The sequence below is a fragment of the Lepidochelys olivacea genome, assembly GCF_965140295.1.
Source record: "Lepidochelys olivacea isolate rLepOli2 genome assembly, chromosome: 2".
Lineage (NCBI taxonomy): Eukaryota > Metazoa > Chordata > Testudines > Cheloniidae > Lepidochelys > Lepidochelys olivacea.
The window spans coordinates 105,430,128-105,447,929 of record NC_140412.1 but is presented as its reverse complement, the minus strand read 5'-3'; the positions used below and the strand labels follow the sequence as shown (position 1 = coordinate 105,447,929).

At 43.1% G+C, this 17,802-nt stretch overlaps 1 protein-coding gene across 1 annotated transcript in view; it reads right to left on the bottom strand.

Moving 5' to 3' along the window:
• KCNG2 (potassium voltage-gated channel modifier subfamily G member 2) overlaps positions 1-6,181 on the bottom strand; it is an 80,531-nt gene extending 74,350 nt beyond the window's left edge. Inside the window, exon 1 of the mRNA XM_084618739.1 lies at positions 5,820-6,181. The gene's annotated coding sequence lies outside the window, so the exon portion shown is untranslated. The remainder of the gene's footprint in view (positions 1-5,819) is intronic.
• Positions 6,182-17,802: the final 11,621 nt, after the last annotated feature.

The following is a 17,802-nucleotide window of genomic DNA, read 5'->3' as shown; positions in this document are numbered from 1 at the left end:
TTTAACAGTTCTCTCAAAATGGACTGCTATTGTGAAATGGGCAGTACTCTAAAGAGGAAAAAATGTTGGAGCCATATATTTAGGGCTAGATCCTACAACTGAATCCACCTGGATGCGGGGGTTTGCCCACATGGATTCAGTTATAGGATCTGGCCCTTCACAAGGATTATTCACAGAGGTATCACATCTGAAACTCTGAGCCAAAAGTTTTGTTTGTGTGCAGTGTTTAAAAGCCATTTCATAATTAAGCACAAGACATGACAGACATTTACTGACAGTTATTGCAGCACTCTCTGTATGTATTATTAAACCCAAGATGAGACACTCAAGGCCAAGTGACTTTAATCACCTTACAAGTGCAATAATGCCTGATATGCACAGCCTGAAAATACGTGGGGATACTGAAATAATTTGTAAAGTGATAAGAATCTTACTTGGGGATTATTCACAATGGTTGACATGTTAATTAGACAATCAGAAAAACTGTGTGCATGTCTTTAATAGTGTCCCAGGGAAAAAAAAATTAGTTTGTTCCCTTTTTCTGCCCTCCCCCTTCCCCCTCATGATGTACAAGATGACTGTGTGGGATTCCCTCCCCAACCCCAACTTGTTCTTTACATTAGCAATATCAAGTCTGATATTTCCTGTGTTGCTGGAAATCTTTCTTCATGGACCGAAACATGTGAATTGGGACCTTTTCAGACTTTACTAGGAGAGGTGGGAATGTTGAATATCCAACAAGAGCTTTTCTTCCAGCTGTTTTACATGTTTGAGTTATACAAACTTTAACAAAACCAAACAAAAAACCCACAGTTTTTAACTGTCTGAACAAAGATCACCTCCCATCTGACAGGTTTCAGAGTAACAGCCGTGTTAATCTGTATTCGCAAAAAGAAAAGGAGTACTTGTGGCACCTTAGAGACTAACCAATTTATTTGAGCATAAGCTTTCGTGAGCTACAGCTCACTTCATAGGATGCATACTGTGGAAACTGCAGAAGACATTATATACACAGAGACCATGAAACAATACCTCCTCCCACCCCACTCTCCTGCTGGTAATAGCTTATCTAAAGTGATCACTCTCCTTACAATGTGTATGATAATCAAGTTGGTCCATTTGCAGCACAAATCCAGGTTTTCTCACCTTCCCCCCCACACACACACAAACTCACTCTCCTGCTGGTAATAGCCCATCCAAAGTGACCACTCTCCTTACAATGTGTATGAAAATCAAGGTGGGCCATTTCCAGCACAAATCCAGGTTTTCTCACCCCCCTCCCCAAAACCACACACACACACACACACACACATCATGTGCCAGCAATGCCCCTCTGCCATGTACATTGGTCAAACTGGACAGTCTCTACGCAAAAGAATAAATGGACACAAATCAGATGTCAAGAATTATAACATTCATAAGCCAGTCGGAGAACACTTCAATCTCTCTGGTCACACAATTACAGACATGAAGGTCGCTATCTTACAACAAAAAAACTTCAAATCCAGACTCCAGTGAGAAACTGCTGAATTGGAATTCATTTGCAAATTGGATACTATTAATTTAGGCTTAAATAGAGACTGGGAGTGGCTAAGTCATTATACAAGGTAGCCTATTTCCCCTTGTTTTTTCTACCCACTCCCCCCCCAGACGTTCTGGTTAAACTTGGATTTATGCTGGAAATGGCCCACCTTGATTATCATGCACATTGTAAGGAGAGTGGTCACTTTGGATGGGCTATTACCAGCAGGAGAGAGAGTTTGTGGGGGGGGGGGGGACGGAGGGTGAGAAAACCTGGATTTGTGCTGGAAATGGCCCAACTTGATTATCATACACATTGTAAGGAGAGTGATCACTTTAGATAATCTATTACCAGCAGGAGAGTGGGGTGGGAGGAGGTATTGTTTCATGGTCTCTGTGTATATAATGTCTTCTGCAATTTCCACAGTATGCATCCGATGAAGTGAGCTGTAGCTCACGAAAACTTATGCTCAAATAAATTGGTTAGTCTCTAAGGTGCCCCAAGTCCTCCCATCTGAGTTTCATTTCATGTTTTCTTTAATATCATAGTTCTACTAGCTTTGCAGTCATTCCTTGCATCTTCCAGGAAAAACAGGAGACACTCTGCTTCAATTTCTAATTCAAAACCGAAGCAGATGAAATAGCTTACATGCCTTTATAAAGAAGCAAAAAAAGCATAGACTTTTTTTTTCCTTTGAGGGTCACTTCTAAGCCACTTCAGAACCATAGTAGTTTCCTGGACTAGATAAACAGAACGGAAAAATACATCTCTTGCTGGAATAACTTCAGTGCTTTAGAATGTACTAAAAATGTCTCCATATGTAATTCAGGTGGTGTTTACCATTTCTTAGTGGACTCAGCCAATCTTCCCCTGCAGAGCTAAAAGGGGAGAGGAGTCACGTAAATGAAGTCCCAGTTGCAACAGCAACTCCAGAACAAACACTGCACCAAAATGAGAGCCCACTTCTTCAGAAAGTAGCTTATAGAGGCTGGCAAAGGAACCGTATGAACAAGGGACTTCTTCCTCTGAACAAGTCTTAACCACAGTTTTGGAACTAGTGCTGAACACAGTGCAGTTATTCCATGTGCACCTCTATCAATACTGACCCATGACCTTCTTTCATTCTCAATTTATGGGGCTGATCTTACAGAAGGTATATCAACAACTGACTTGTTATAATATATTAACTCGTTAATTAACACAACCGTAAATTCTTTGGTAGACAGGACATGAAAGTAGGCATAAACATGACTAGCAACTCACATCTGTCTCCTGGAACAAACATTTGTGTGGTGTCTTCACTAGACTTTACAATCATATTAGTTAACAAGTTATTAAGTGTGTAAACATTCAAGTTTAGCAATACCTTGGGGTAAAACTTGCTTGAATTCAATGGGAGTTTTGCCTGAGTAAAAATTATAGAATTTGACCGCATGTAGTTGCATGCCAAGGTGTAGAAGCTTTATTTCAGTTACAGAGTGATAAAAACAGCTTTTTCTATTAGAACAGAGTGCTAGTGAAATAAATTACACTCGAAGAGTTAACAAATAGCTGACCTATGTGCTTCCAGTTGTGCAAGAGCAAACTCTTAATGTCACCAAAGCTCTCCAGTGTCACAATGTAGTTATTTACCGTTTACCACTAGGGTTCCCAGGCCTCCGGTTTTTGGCCGGAACGCCTGGTTGAAAAGGGACTCTGGCAGCTCTGGTCAGCACTGCTGATCGGACCCTTAAAAGTCCGGTTGGCCGCCAGCAGCAGGGCAGGCAGGGTGCCTGCCTGGCCCCAGCAGCTCCCAGAAGCGGCCAGCATTTCTCTCTGGCTCCTAGGTGCAGGGGCGGCCATGGGGGCTCCAAACGCTGCCACTGTCCCGAGCGCCGGATCTGCAGCTCCCATTGGCCAGGAACCTGAGGTAAGCGTCACCTGAAGCCTGCGCTCCAAACCCCCTCCTGCGCCCCAAGCCCCTCCCCCAGCCTTGAGCTTCCTCCTACACCCAAACTCCCTCCTGGAGCCCATACTCCAAACCCCCTCCTGTCCCAGCCCATAGCCCCCTCCTGCACCCAAACTCCCTCCCGGAGCCCGCACCCCCTCCCACACTCCCAACCCCTCCCCCCCCGAAACCTCCTCCTGTACCCCAAACCCCTCACCAGAGCCTGCACCCCCAGCCAGAGCCCACTACCCCTGCACCCCAACCCCCTACCCCAGTCTTGAGCCCCCTCCCACACCCAAACCCCCTCCCGCATCCCAACCTCCTGCCCCAGCCCATAGCCCCCTCCTGCACTCCAAACCCATCGGTCCCAACCCAGAGCCCACTCCTGCCCCCCAAGCCTCTCACCCCCTCCCACACCCCAAACCCCTCCCCAGCCCAGAGCCCTCTCCCGCACCCTGAACCGCTCATTTCTGGCCCCACCCCAGAGCCCTGACTCTCAGCCAGAGCCCTCACCGTCTCCTGCACCCGAACCCTCAGCCCAGTGAAAATGAGTGAGTGATTGAGGGTGGGGGAGAGTGAGCAACAGAGGGAGGATGGAGTGAGAAGGGGTGGGGCCTCACAGTAGGGGTGGGGCAAGGGTGTTCAGTTTTCTGCAGGTAGAAAGTTGGCAACCCTATTTACCACTTAAACTTCAAATGAGGTTTTAACGCCCGGCATCATAAGGGAGTTAAAAGCCATAGCTCCTCAAGGGAAAGGAGAGATCTGCAATTAAGATATTATAGACAGCACAGTGAACAAGGTCTTCAGTGGGGCCAACTGATTTCTAATTTATCAACTAATACATATATCATTTTATGTAAAATAATGAACTTTAAACTGCACTAATTGCAAGTGGAAAGCATCTAGCACAGTGGTTCTCACACTTTTGCACTGGTGACCCCTTTCACATAGCATGCCTCTGAGTGCGATCCCCCTTATAAATTAAAGACACTTTTTATATATTTAACACCATCATAAATGCTGGAGGCAAAGCAGGGTTTGGGGTGGAGGCTGACAACTCGCAACCCCCCATGTAATAACCTCACGACCCCCTGAGGGGTCCCGACCCCACTTTGAGAACCTCTGATCTAGTGCACAACAACTAAGGCTCTCTGATTTATATGAGATTCCATCAAACAAAAGGTACATGGAAATGGAGACCCCACTCATTTCAATACATTTTGTCTGAATTTAAATATACATCTGCTCACATTCCTATAAAAAAAAATGCAATCAACAACAAAAGAGATGACTATACCGGAAAAGGAGAAGAATCAAGCATTGCAGTGGGCATGCAAAGAGTGCCAGGGAAGCCACACAACAGCGAGTGACAATCAGAGCTCCCACCATCAGCGAACCCTCAAAGAGCAACTCAAACACTTCTCAGCATTTTACCCCCAGACAGGTTTTGAGTGGACTCTGTGGCAGGGTATTATCCGGTGCCCCTGTAAACTTCCCCTTGCAGCCTGGGGTGCTCAGAGCCATTGAACCAAAACCCTGTATCTAATGGAAAGCACTGCAAGCCAGGGGGGGAGTAAGCACCCCCAGTTCCAGCACCTATGCCTTGCAGTCCTGGGGAGGAGGCAGAAGAGCAGCTTAGAGGCGATACCTCCCAAAAGCTCAGAAGGAAAAACCTGACTGGCCTCGGGGTGCTTCTGCTGCTGTCGCCCCTGGTTTGGCCCGGGGCAGAGCAGGAGGCGGCTGGGCTCTGCCTGGAGCCTGCTCTCTCGCCGTGCCCCAGCACCAGGCAGACGCTCTGAGGAAAGCATCACTGTGGGATTTCAGCTCACACGCATCTTGATCTGCCAACTCGAGGGGCAACTCAGGGGACGGACCAAATGCGAGCTGGCGTCCAAACAGCCGCTCTTTGCTCCTGCTCCGTAACGCGACCGGGAGGGGAACCCCCACCCCCTGAGACACACATTTGACTAAAGTTGCTGGCTCCTTTCTGCTCAGAAATCAAACGGGGGCTAGGGAGCCCCCTGCAGTGCTCGTTGCTCGCAGCCATGCAGGCTATTAGCGAGCCTCCCGGACGAGCCCGGAAAGACGGGAGGCGAGAGAAAAGGCTCCGGGGGGCACAGAAAGTTCCTGCCACCGCGCCCAGCCGCCCGTCTGCCCCCAACCCCTCTGCCCCGGCACACGCGCTGCGATCCCCCCGGAGAGCGCAATGACTTGGGCACGGCTGGGCTCCATCCTGCAGCCGCCACCCACTGAGGTCAGGGGGATCAGGGGCTCCTAATGCCCATCACACAAACTTCATCCTGGCGCAGGGGACACCTTACTTTCCCCCCTCCCCCTTCCCCTTCCCACCCACTCCGCACTGGCCGGTACCTGGGGAAAAGCTGCGGCTGGTGGATGCATCAGCCGGGAGCTCAGGCGCCTGCCCCGCCACAGACACCCCGTGCACAGCGCCGGGCTTCAACTTGGCGGCTGGCTCGGAAGGTCCCTGCAAAGGAGGACAGGGCTCCGGCTGCCGCGGGGAGGGGCCGCCCCGCCGGGAGCTGCAGCCTGATCCCGGCTGGCGACAGGTGCCTGCTGGAGCCCGCGAGCGAGCGCCTGGGTCCCCCTCTCCCGGCTCCGCGCAGGGGCGGGAGCTGGCGCCGCCCCTCCCGGCTCCCCCACGCCAGCAAGGCGGCCCCGGCCGAGCACTGGAGGGCAGCGGGCGGCGCCCCCAGACCCCGGCCGCGCGCTGCCTCCTGGAGTGGGGCCCGGGCGGGGGTGGGCTGGAGGTCCGGGAGCACTAGGGGGCGAGGCAGGGCGGGTCTCGCAGGGGCCGGGGGAAAGTCCCGCTTAGCTTCCGTTCCTCCCTCACCCCGCCTGTGACCCTTTCCATTGTTGCTGTCAAAGACACGAGGTCGGAGTTGCTGCTGCTGTTCTGCCCGCACCAGCTGGCACTAGGCGGGTAAAGGCAGAGACGTTGTGTTTTGCTCGGCGGGGTGAGGGAAGGTGACATCTAGCATCGGCCCCGCCAATAACCCATCCCGCGCAAGCTTTATTATGGGGACCCCCGGAGGCAGCTTCTTCACTTGCGTAACGCAGCTCGGCTTCCAACCCTTGGTCCACTTTGAAATTCGACACCCCACCCCAAGGCCAAACCAAGACGGGGCTGGTTGCTCTTTAAATAGAAGATTGGAGTTTTGCTTTTAAATTGTGCCAGAATCAAAGTTGACCAGTTCATAAACATTTTGTTTTTATTCGGAGACAAAACGTGTGTGACATTTCAAAACAAATAGCCTACAAGGTACATGTTATATTGTAACTCAGCGTTACATTTAGGGGGGGTCAAATTCCGCTCTCAGTTATGCCCCTGTGTCACTCCACATCAATCGACCTACTCCAGATTAACACCAGTAAAGCCAAGCAGCATCCCATGGTTAAAGTACTGCCCTAGGGCTGGGAACACCTGGATTCAATTTCTGCCTCTATCACCGACTTCCTGTGTTACCCTGGGAAGTCACATTTAACCTCTCCCTGTCTGATTTACCTCTCTGTAAAATGGGAAGAATGTTTCCCTACCAGGGTATTGCGAAGAAAAAATTATTAGTATTTGCAATGAATTTTGACAGTACAGCAATAGTATAAGATATAAGGACCTAGACAGCTGTACCTATATTCACCATGCATATTCAAAAGTTTCAAATTTTTGAATTTGACAAAAATAAGATATCCCATAATGAATATAAGTGAAACACCTTTAATTTAATAATTTTTCAAATGTTAACCATCTAGGGTTTATCCAGTGAATAGATGTGTCTTATTTATGCAGTTCATTTCTTTTCAATAAGTTTTCCCGTTTTGAATCCTTTTATATAGTCAGTATATAATAGTTTGGATTTTAAGTAAATACATTGGCCAGCAATTAGCCCCTATTACAGTTGAACTACTTTTGGCATTTTGAGACATATATATTTTTGAGATCATCTATCACTCGTGCAACTACGGCTTAAGTGCTGTAAAAATGTAAATAAAATAAATAAGGAAATAAATCTACCCCACAAGTTTATAATTTTTTAAAATTACCAATAAAATGCATCCTAGTATGTACATAAGAAACCTGACAGGACTTGGCTCCACCAATACACTGCGGAATATTAGATGGTACCTGACACGTGTTATAAAACATCTGCCCAGTAAACATGTGAGACAAGAATGGCTCAGGTTTCAGAGTAGCAGCCGTGTTAGTCTGTATCCGCAAAAAGAAAAGGAGTACTTGTGGCACCTTAGAGACTAAGAAATTTATTTGAGCATAAGCTTTCGTGAGCTACAGCCCACTTCATCGGATGCATTCATGAAATGAGCTGTAGCTCACGAAAGCTTATGCTCAAATAAATTTCTTAGCCTCTAAGGTGCCACAAGTACTCCTTTTCTTTTCAAGAATTGTTCAGTAGAAATTGTTTCAATCTCTCCAGTAAATGAGATGCAGTTAGGGTTAGTGGAGTTTTGGGGTATGATTATATATTTACTCACAAGACTGGGAACATATGAAAAGCAGTGTCAGAACACCTTTCATAATGCATGAAGGCCCCAGTCATGCAGTCAGGTGTATATGAGTGGATCCCTAGGAAAGTGCAGAGCCCTGCTGATATCAGTGGGGCTTCTCAGTGGATATAAGGGTATGCCCACGTGGCTCCAGTTGCAGGATTGGGCCACATATTTCTAAAGCACAATGCAAGTATACAACAAAAATATGTGATTTTTAAAAATAAATCATATTGATAACTTCCTGGATTTTATTAATACTTCTTGCATGTAGATGTTACATTAGGTTTTCTTTAGTTTATAAGTACCTTATTTTTCCAAATATATTTTAATTATATTTATTGTGACTTCACTTATCTCTTTTGCCAGTTTCTTCAGATTTCCTCTATGGCTACTATCTGGTTCTGTAAATTTGTAAGTCTTTAGATAATTTTAATTTATTTACTATATATTCTAGCATAATCCCAATTTGTTTCAGTATTTCCTTCTTCCCCAGTAAAATTCCTGGGTGGTTTTAGTATGCGTCACACATTTGCCTTTTAAAGACTAGAGTAAATAATTCATTTTTTTTTTTTTTAGCATCATCTACCTCTTCAGTCAGTAAATCATCTGTGAGAATAGAGGAACATAGGAACTGCTATATTGATCAGACCAGTCTGTCTAATCCAGTATCTTGGCTCTACCAGAGAACGGTGCAGAAATCCCTACAATGAACTGCTATGGAATAACCTAGTCATAGAACTTTCCTCCTAATCCTCCTATATCAGTTAGTAGTTGACTTACAACCTTAAGCATGAGGTTTTTTTTATCCCCTATAATTTTTTTATCCTATCTAAAGTAATTGTGGATGTTCTCATTATTCATATAAATGTCTTATCCTTTTTTACAATATTACTTAGTTCTTAGGACACAATCCAACCAGTTCCACTGGTAACTTTATATGTTGTGTTAAAAGTGTTTACCAGTTTTAAATTTGTTGCCTTTCAGTTACTTTTATTTTATTATGAATAAGGATAAATTGGAGCACCTAATAAACCTCCTTTATATTTTAATTCTCCATTTTCAATTTCCTTATCATGCCTCCTAATTTTATTTTGTGTCTGCTCTGGATGAGTCATATGCCTATGGACTTAACACTCACCATGACTTCAGTGGAAATGCAATCAGGCCTTCAATTTTTGCAGCTACCTCTAATTTATTTTAAAGACTTTTTGCACTTTTATTTTCATCCACCTTAGACTTTTTTTATTCTACTCTGTTTATTACTAGATAGCACACTTAACCTGGGACATACATAATTCAGCAGTGAACTTTTTCCATTTTCCTGGTGTGCCCTTCCCCATAGTTGCTTTATTCCATTCAGTTTCACCTAACACAATCTGTATTTCTCCATTATCTTTTATTGTTTTTCTAATTTTGTCTTATTTTAAGTCCTAACTAATAATTTAATTAGAATATGGGCAGGTTCATACTGGTATGACCCTGGTTACTTCAGTGGCGTTATTACCGATTCACACTGGTGTAAATTGCACTAAGTAAGATGAAAAGCCTGTCCCAGGAAATTAACTACGACACAATTACTTAAATCCCGAACAAGCCCTCCCTAAGGGTGTGTTTCCTGCCCTACCTTCATGTTTCCGGGCTCTTTCTTGTCAAGGGGGCTGGAGCACATGATTTATGAGGAGGGGCTGAGGGAACTTGGATTATTTAGTCTGCAGAAGAGAAGAATGAGGGGGGATTTGATAGCTGCTTTCAACTACCTGAAAGGGGGTTCCAAAGAGGATGGAGCTAGACTGTTCTCGGTGGTACCAGATGACAGAACAAGGAGTAATGGTCTCAAGTTGCAGTGCGGGAGGTTTAGGTTGGATATTAGGAAAAACTTCTTCACTAGGAGGATGGTGAAGCACTGGAAAGGGTTACCTAGGGAGGTGGTGGAATCTCCTTCCTTAGAGGTTTTTAAGGTCAGGCTTGACAAAGCCCTGGCTGGGATGATTTAGTTGGGGATTGGTCCTGCTTTGACAAGGGGTTTGGATTAGATGACCTCCTGAGGTCCCTTCCAACCCTGATATTCTATGATTCTATGATTAAATACATCTCAATTTCTGTACCTTTGAACATATCAGTGTTAATCAAACAGGCCCCATTACTGCATTTCTTCTGTACCCCAAATTCCCATTTTGTTAATTGATATCTGAGTAAAGCTGTTTAATAGGTTGAGTAATTCTGGTGTTAGAGAATGTGGAATAATTACAGATTGCATATATGGTTCAGGTCAGGTAAGTGCTATCCTAATAATACTACTTAGCACTTGACAGCTGTATACCCAAAGCAGTTTGTAAAGGTGAATATGTATCACTAACTGAAGAACAGAGAAGTTAACTGGTCTGTCTACGATCATACAGTGAGGCTGTGGCAGAGACAGGACTAGAACACAGGCCTCCTAATTTCAGCCCTGTGTCCTACCCACAGGACCAACATTGTGCTTTACATTCATTGTCCTTATAGTCTATCTAATCATATTTAATGAATGTGATTGATTTTTTCTTGCTTGTTGGCTCATGCATGTGGCTCTGAGCTCTGTGTTTTGTGTCTTTGTGTATGGAAAAGGACTATCTGCCATTAGTTACTACTGTTGTTCCTATGTTTGTCTAGAGTAAGTTTAATAAGTTTGTTTACAACCAAATCTATGCAAGTGGGTTGAAGAGATATTCTTATCACTGGCATCCAGAGTGCTGTTATACCAATAAAATAAAAACCAGCAGGATCTTATTAAAGGGGAAAAGGCAAAATACCACATTTATTGTGAATACAGAAAGAATCATAGTAAGCAGTTATAGTTATAACATTCCATTCAATCTCATATTTATTCACACATTCATTCATTCATACACACACACACACAGGTTCTGCAAGGTTGTTATCTTAGTTACCAGCCTTAGAGTTGCTCATGCCAAGCCACTGGCCAGGTGGCCTGGACATGAGGAGGGAGCAGGGCCTTGTCAGATGCTCATCCGATGCTCCTGGAAGTTGGTTTGCAGAATCAGACCCCAAAGTTCTCACTTTTTAGAGTCTATTTTTATAGGAATTTCTTCCTATGCCAGTCTATGGGAATTGCTTCATCATGCTGAATCAATCAGCAGATAACATCTTGGAGCTGTCAGGAATGTGCTATCTTGTTCTTTGGTTCTCTCATTCTTGAGGCTGTTGGGCGGATTCCAGTCTGCCCTCCGGGGAGGGGTGGGGGGGCTCCTCTGGTTATTTCCACTTGACGCCTTCTTCAGCCGATGGACACTGGATTCTTAGGCTGGCACCTTCCTGATCATTCAGTTATTATCCACACCAAGCATCCATCCACATACATCCTCGTTCTCTATTTTAATCACAATGGTTAATACAACAAAAGGGCGGGGAGTCTCTGGGTGCTGTTTCTGTTGTTAGAGTATTGCTTTGAGTCTCTCTCTCTGTGAATTGCTTTGAGAACAGACTCTGTCTTGGAATGTACTAACACAATTAGCAGCTTGCAAGTTTCACACATAGAGGGAGAGAAACAGTACCAAAAACCAAGAGACCTCTTAATTAGTAATACCCTGGAATTTAAACTCTGGGGAATCAAACTCATTTGTGATTTTAATACAGAACTTCTTTAATATGATCCAACAGTGCAGGTGTTATCTGATCATCCTTCCAGTTTAAAAATTTTAATTTCTATCTGGGCCTGGGCCAGCTCCAGCTGCAGTCACAGCCTAAAGTTCCAGTGATGTCAAAGGGAGCATGATCAAACTCTTATGGGCTTGCATACACATTTCTTTCTCAAATGTCCTATTGGTGCTACCACTGGTTCAGTTCCAGCTGGTAGACCTGGGAGAAGGGTCGGAATTTGTGGGGAGCATGGGCTGTTATAGCAGGGATAAGGGAGAGACAAGACAGAACTGGAGTGGGGGAATCAAATCAGTATCTTAGATGTCTGTATACTAATGTGAGAAGTATGGGGAATAAGCAGGAAGAATTCAAAATGTTAGTAAATAAACACAACTATGACATAGTTGGCATCACAGAGATTTGGTGGGATAATACGCATGACTGGAATATTGGTATAGAAGGGTACATACAGCTTGCTCAAGAAGGACAGGCAGGGAAAAAAGGGAGGAAGTGTTGCCTTATATATTAAAAATGTATACACTTGGACTGAGGTTGAGATGGAAATAGGAGACAGATTTGTTGAAAGTCTCTGGGTAAGGATAAAAGGGGTAAAAACCAAGGGTGATGTCCTGGTAGGGGTTTACTACAAACCACCTGACCAGGAAGAAGAAGTGGATGAAGCTTTTTTTAAACAACTAACAAACTCATCGAAAGCACAGGACTTGGTGGTGATGGGGGACTTCAACTACTCAGACATCTGCTGGGAAAATAACACAGCAGGGCACAGATTATCCAACAAGCTCTTAGAATGTATTGGAGACAATTTTTTATTTCAGAAGGTGGAGAAAGCAACTGGGGGGAGGCTGTTCTAGATTTGATTTTGACAAATAAGGAGGAACTGGTTGAGAATTTGAAAGTGGAAGACAGCTTGGGTGAAAGTGATTGTGAAATGATAGAATTCATGATTCTAAGGAATTGAAGGAGGGAGAACAGTACAATAAAGACAATGGATTTCAAGAAGGCAGACTTTAGCAAACTCAGGGAGTTGGTAGGTAAGATCCCATAGGAAGCAAGTCTAAGGAGGAAAACAATTGACAGTTGGCAGTTTTTCGAAGAGACATTATTAAGGGCACAAGAGCAAACTATTCCACTGCATAGAAAATATAGGCAGTATGGCAAGATACCATCCTGGCTTAACCAGGAGATCGATAATTATCTAAAAATCAAAAAGAGAGTCCTATAAAAAGTGGAAACTAGGTCAAATTACAAAGGATGAATAGGTTTCAGAGTAACAGCCGTGTTAGTCTGTATTCGCAAAAAGAAAAGGAGTACTTGTGGCACCTTAGAGACTAACCAATTTAGTAGAGCATAAGCTTTCGTGAGCTACAGCTCACTTCATCAGATGCATATCGTGGAAACTGCAGCAGACTTTATATATACACAGAGAATATGAAACAATACCTCCTCCCACCCCACTCTCCTGCTGGTAATAGCTTATCTAAAGTGATCATCAGGTGGGCCATTTCCAGCACAAATCCAGGTTTTCTCACCCTCCACCCCCCCCCCCCACAAATTCACTCTCCTGCTGGTGATAGCCCATGAATAAAAACAAAAAACAAACAAACAAAAAAAAAGGATGAATAAAAACAGACAGAGGTATATAGGCACAAAATTAGAAAGGCCAAAGCACAAAACAAGATAAAACTAGCTAGAGACATAATTGATAACAAGAAAACATTCTACAAATACATTAGAAGCAAGAGGAAGACCAAGGACAGGGTAGTGTTCTTCTTAACCTCTGAGGATAGGACAAGAAGAAATGGGCTTAAATTGCAAGGGAGGTTTAGGAAGTTTTTCCTAATGTCCATCCTAACTGTCAGAGTGGTTAAGCACTGGAATAAATGGCCTTGGGAGGTTATGGAATCTCCATCATTGGAGATTTTTAAGAGCAGGTTAGACAAACACCTGTCGGGGTGGTCTAGAAAATACTTAGTCCTGCCATGAGTGCAGGGGACTGGATTAGATGACCTCTCGAGGTCCCTTCCAGTCCTATGATTTTATGAAAATACTGCCAATCTCCTTCACTTATAACAATGCTAGTAGAATCATAAGTGTAAGAGAGAGAAGAACACACTGTCATCATGAATCTGTTTCATCATGTGCCTTTTGCAGATGTGAAATATAGAGAAAAGGAGGCTATTTTTTCACACTCACAGAGACATGCATTTTTTCTTTCTGTCATGCGAAACAGTTGTATTTTATATACTTGCAAAGGTTGCTAACAGCTAGCTTGTCAGAGATCAATAAATGCCTCTTCAGGTATGACTAGCGCCTCTATTTGTCCTGACCTGAAAATGAGGAAATGGGGACTATTACCTGCAAACAACTATGAGGTTGGTAGGGCTACTGCGTATATTTATGATACTGTGTATTCCTAGCATTGCTTCTTCATCTCATTTGTTATTAAAGCCAAACTGAGTTTACTCTCCGCTTCACTTTACATTATATGATCTAAAAATAATACTTTGCAAGTCTACAGGGTGTCTCAGCTGAGGATCTCAAAGCACTTGACAAATATTATTCTACTGAGCTACACAGAACTCCGTTGGAATTGGTGTTAGTATACTTAATTTACAGACAGAGAAACTGAGATGCGGAAAGGTTAAATGACTTTCATGATGATGCAAGGAGTGGCACATGGCCTTAGAAATTAGGTACCTGCACAGAAAAGCAGAGCTATTTTGCTGATTCACCCTGATATACAGAGTAGGTATGTCCTATTATGTCCTATGCAACCTGGGAGCATAAAAGTTTTTGTCTCTTTCTCTCTCAGAAAGATTGGGTAGAAAATAAGACGTCTTTCAGAAAAATTCCTAGACACAGCAATATAAGAAGGAAGCTGAGATTTGTGTTTTAGTTTTCTTAAGGAAAAAGGAAAATTTCAGGAAGAATGGGCTAGTGCTGATGAATTTTGGACACCTGTTTATGTATACGGTGTGGAAAATGGGATAGAGATTCTGCCACTTCTCAGTCAGTGAGAGAGATAAAGAGAGACCCTAGGAATTCAGATTCCCACTCTGCAGCTCTAACACTATTCAAATATCCTATAGTTAGTTTAAATTAGAGTGTCTGTGAAGCCTACATTGAAAAATATTATTGCAATAATTTTGATTGATTGTCACAATACTGCTGTGTGTGTTTTTGAAGGGAAGAAGAGTGAGCGAGAGCAAAATGTTGGTACTGGTAGCCAAGACAGTTCATTTTATATCTGTGAAAAGAAAGAACATTAAACATCAGGAATGACAGAATTTCATGTAAAAGTGTTTTTCATTAGGAAAACAATTATATTGAACTGTAACTGAAACAGGCCTGTAAATGGTTTCAAGCAGGACAGCTGATGGGTAAAAAGTTCCAAGTGCCATGGGATCATTCTGCACTGCAGATAGTATAAATGTATTTATAGCAACAGTGGAGAAAATACAGCAGTTATCCACTGAAGTTACTTCCAAGTATTGTGGTCCTGTGTATGCACAAAACTACAATTATATGCTGCATTACAATAATGTGTGTACATATTACATGAATATACATATATATATATATATATACATACACACACACCACCACACCCCCTTATGTATTTAGATTCCTCCCCCGATTTAAAGGAGGAGGCATCAGAATCTTTTGCAGCTACATATAGAAATTATGTAACCTCCTGCATGCAATATATGCCTTTTATATCAAAGTGAACTTCTCAAATTATTTCACATAAAATTATACCTTTTGAAAAATCTCAAGAATTAAAAAAACAAAGCAAACGAGATTTAATGGTCAGCAACTAATTATATATAACATTATAATGGTGGTTGACAGATTTCCCCCCATACTCTTTTTTTGGAAAGACCCCTCTTTGAATTACAGCTTTGCTATTTCCTCCTTTATTAGACAGCAGGTAGTTTACTGCAGCTTTGCAGAGAACAACAGAAGTGAATTCAGGTCTATATAATCTTCTATATCCTGTTCCAAGCACATATTGTCATAACAAATGGAATAGAAGCCACCCTCCAACTAAGGCTGCACTCACTTTTAGAGGACTAAATAAATCTACCCTCAAGCAGAAGCAGTGTTAAACAAATTACATTTGTAGTTTCTTTGTAGTTGTGGCTTCTCCTCAGAAGTAATGAAGAACTCTTCTGAGCAAAGAACTACTGGCTACATGATTTTTAGTACAAAAACAAGACCTACCCATATTAATAGCATTGAGGTTCTCAGTGGGAACCTCATGAGAACAATATGTATGGTCATATTTCTTCTGTTTTTCTGGAGTAGAAATAACATGACACACCATAAACTGTCCCCCACACAGGCTCACACAAGCTGCCTAAATTGGGGAGAAGCACTGGAAACTTAGCTATCAAGATAGGAATTCCATTCTCATGCTCAGGGCCACATGTTCAGAGATCGCTTACCTACCAGAGGTTTGAATATAATCATCAGCACATGTCAGTCTCTCTGGGATAGTATCAAATCTGTCACCACACAACAACTTGTACTGAAATGATATTTTCTAGCGTTAGACATTTCTCATTCAGAACAACAAGATGAATAGCTCAATACAAGTGGAGAGAAATAAAATTCCTAACATTGTCTACAATCGCTCTGAGAATTAGGTTTAATCTTTCGATGCAATTTAAGCATCTAGGGCTGCTAAACAACACGGTTGTACAACATTTATGAACACGTGTATGTTCTCCTGAAATTGAATCAATGAAAGAATAGCTCTAAACATGAAAAACTGGAACAAATAGGCAGAATTCCATGATGTTTCTGGCAAAATTTCAATCTCAAAGGTTAGTGCTTCTTAAATAGAATTCAATGGATAAATTCAACGTCTGCCCTTAAAGTATTACAGGCTTTACATCCTGAAAGGGTCTCTAAATTGTTTGGCTGGAAGTCAAAGACAATGAGTTACAATTAATGTCAGGATGATCTCTTCAGAATAACCAGTAACATTTTGGGGATCACACAGACCAGTAAGGAGTTCTGTCACTGTCTGCCCTGTAATCTTGGGTGCCTTAATATGCCACTAGAAATTGTGCAACAAAGCCCGTTGCCAACTGTGTCCACACATCTATTCAGGGGACACCATCATAGGGCCTAATTACATCAGCCACACTATCAGAGGCTTGTTCACCTGCACATCTACCAATGTGATATATACCATCATGTGCCAGCAATGCCCCTCTGCCATGTACATTGGCCAAACTGGACAGTCTCTACGTAAAAGAATAAATGGACACAAATCAGACGTCAAGAATTATAACATTCAAAAACCAGTCGGAGAACACTTCAATCTCTTTGGTCATTCGATTACAGACCTAAAAGTGGCAATTCTTCAACAAAAACTTCAGAAACAGACTCCAACAAGAGACTGTTGAATTGCAATTAATTTGCAAACTGCATACAATTAACTTAGGCTTGAATAAAGACTGGGAGTGGATGCGTCATTACACAAAGTAAAACTATTTCCCCATGTTTATTTCCCCTTGCCTCCCCCGTTCCTCAGACGTGCTTGTCAACTGCTGGAAATGGCCCACATTGATTATCACTACAAAAGGTTTATGCCTCCCCCACCCTCGCTCTCCTGCTGGTAATAGCTCACCTTACCTGATCACTCTTGTTACAGTGTGTATGGTAACACCTATTGTTTCATGTTCTCTGTGTATATAAATCTCCCCACTGTATTTTCCACTGAATGCATCCGATGAAGTGAGCTGTAGCTCACGAAAGCTTATGCTCAAATATATTTGTTAGTCTCTAAGGTGCCACAAGTCCTCCTTTTCTTTTTGCAGACACAGACTAACACGGCTGCTACTCTGAAACCTGTTAATATGCCACTGTGGCTCAGATAGGTTTACCATATTTCAAGTTCCCCAAAAGAGGACACTGCCGGGGGAAGGGGAAGCTGAAGTGTGTGTGTTTGGCTGGCGGGGGGGGGGGAAGGGGGCAGGAGGAGGTTTACAGGAAATGTCTGGGATTTTTGCAGAGCAGACATTGCAGCTCAGAAGGAGCCCCGATTAGTCCGCTTCCCTTTTAGTTTTCCAAGACCAGGGTTTTCTTTTCAGTTTCAAGTTGTGTCAGTGTTTCCCCATTAACTTTAATGGGCCATCATTTGTCTTTTCCTGGGTTGTACAAT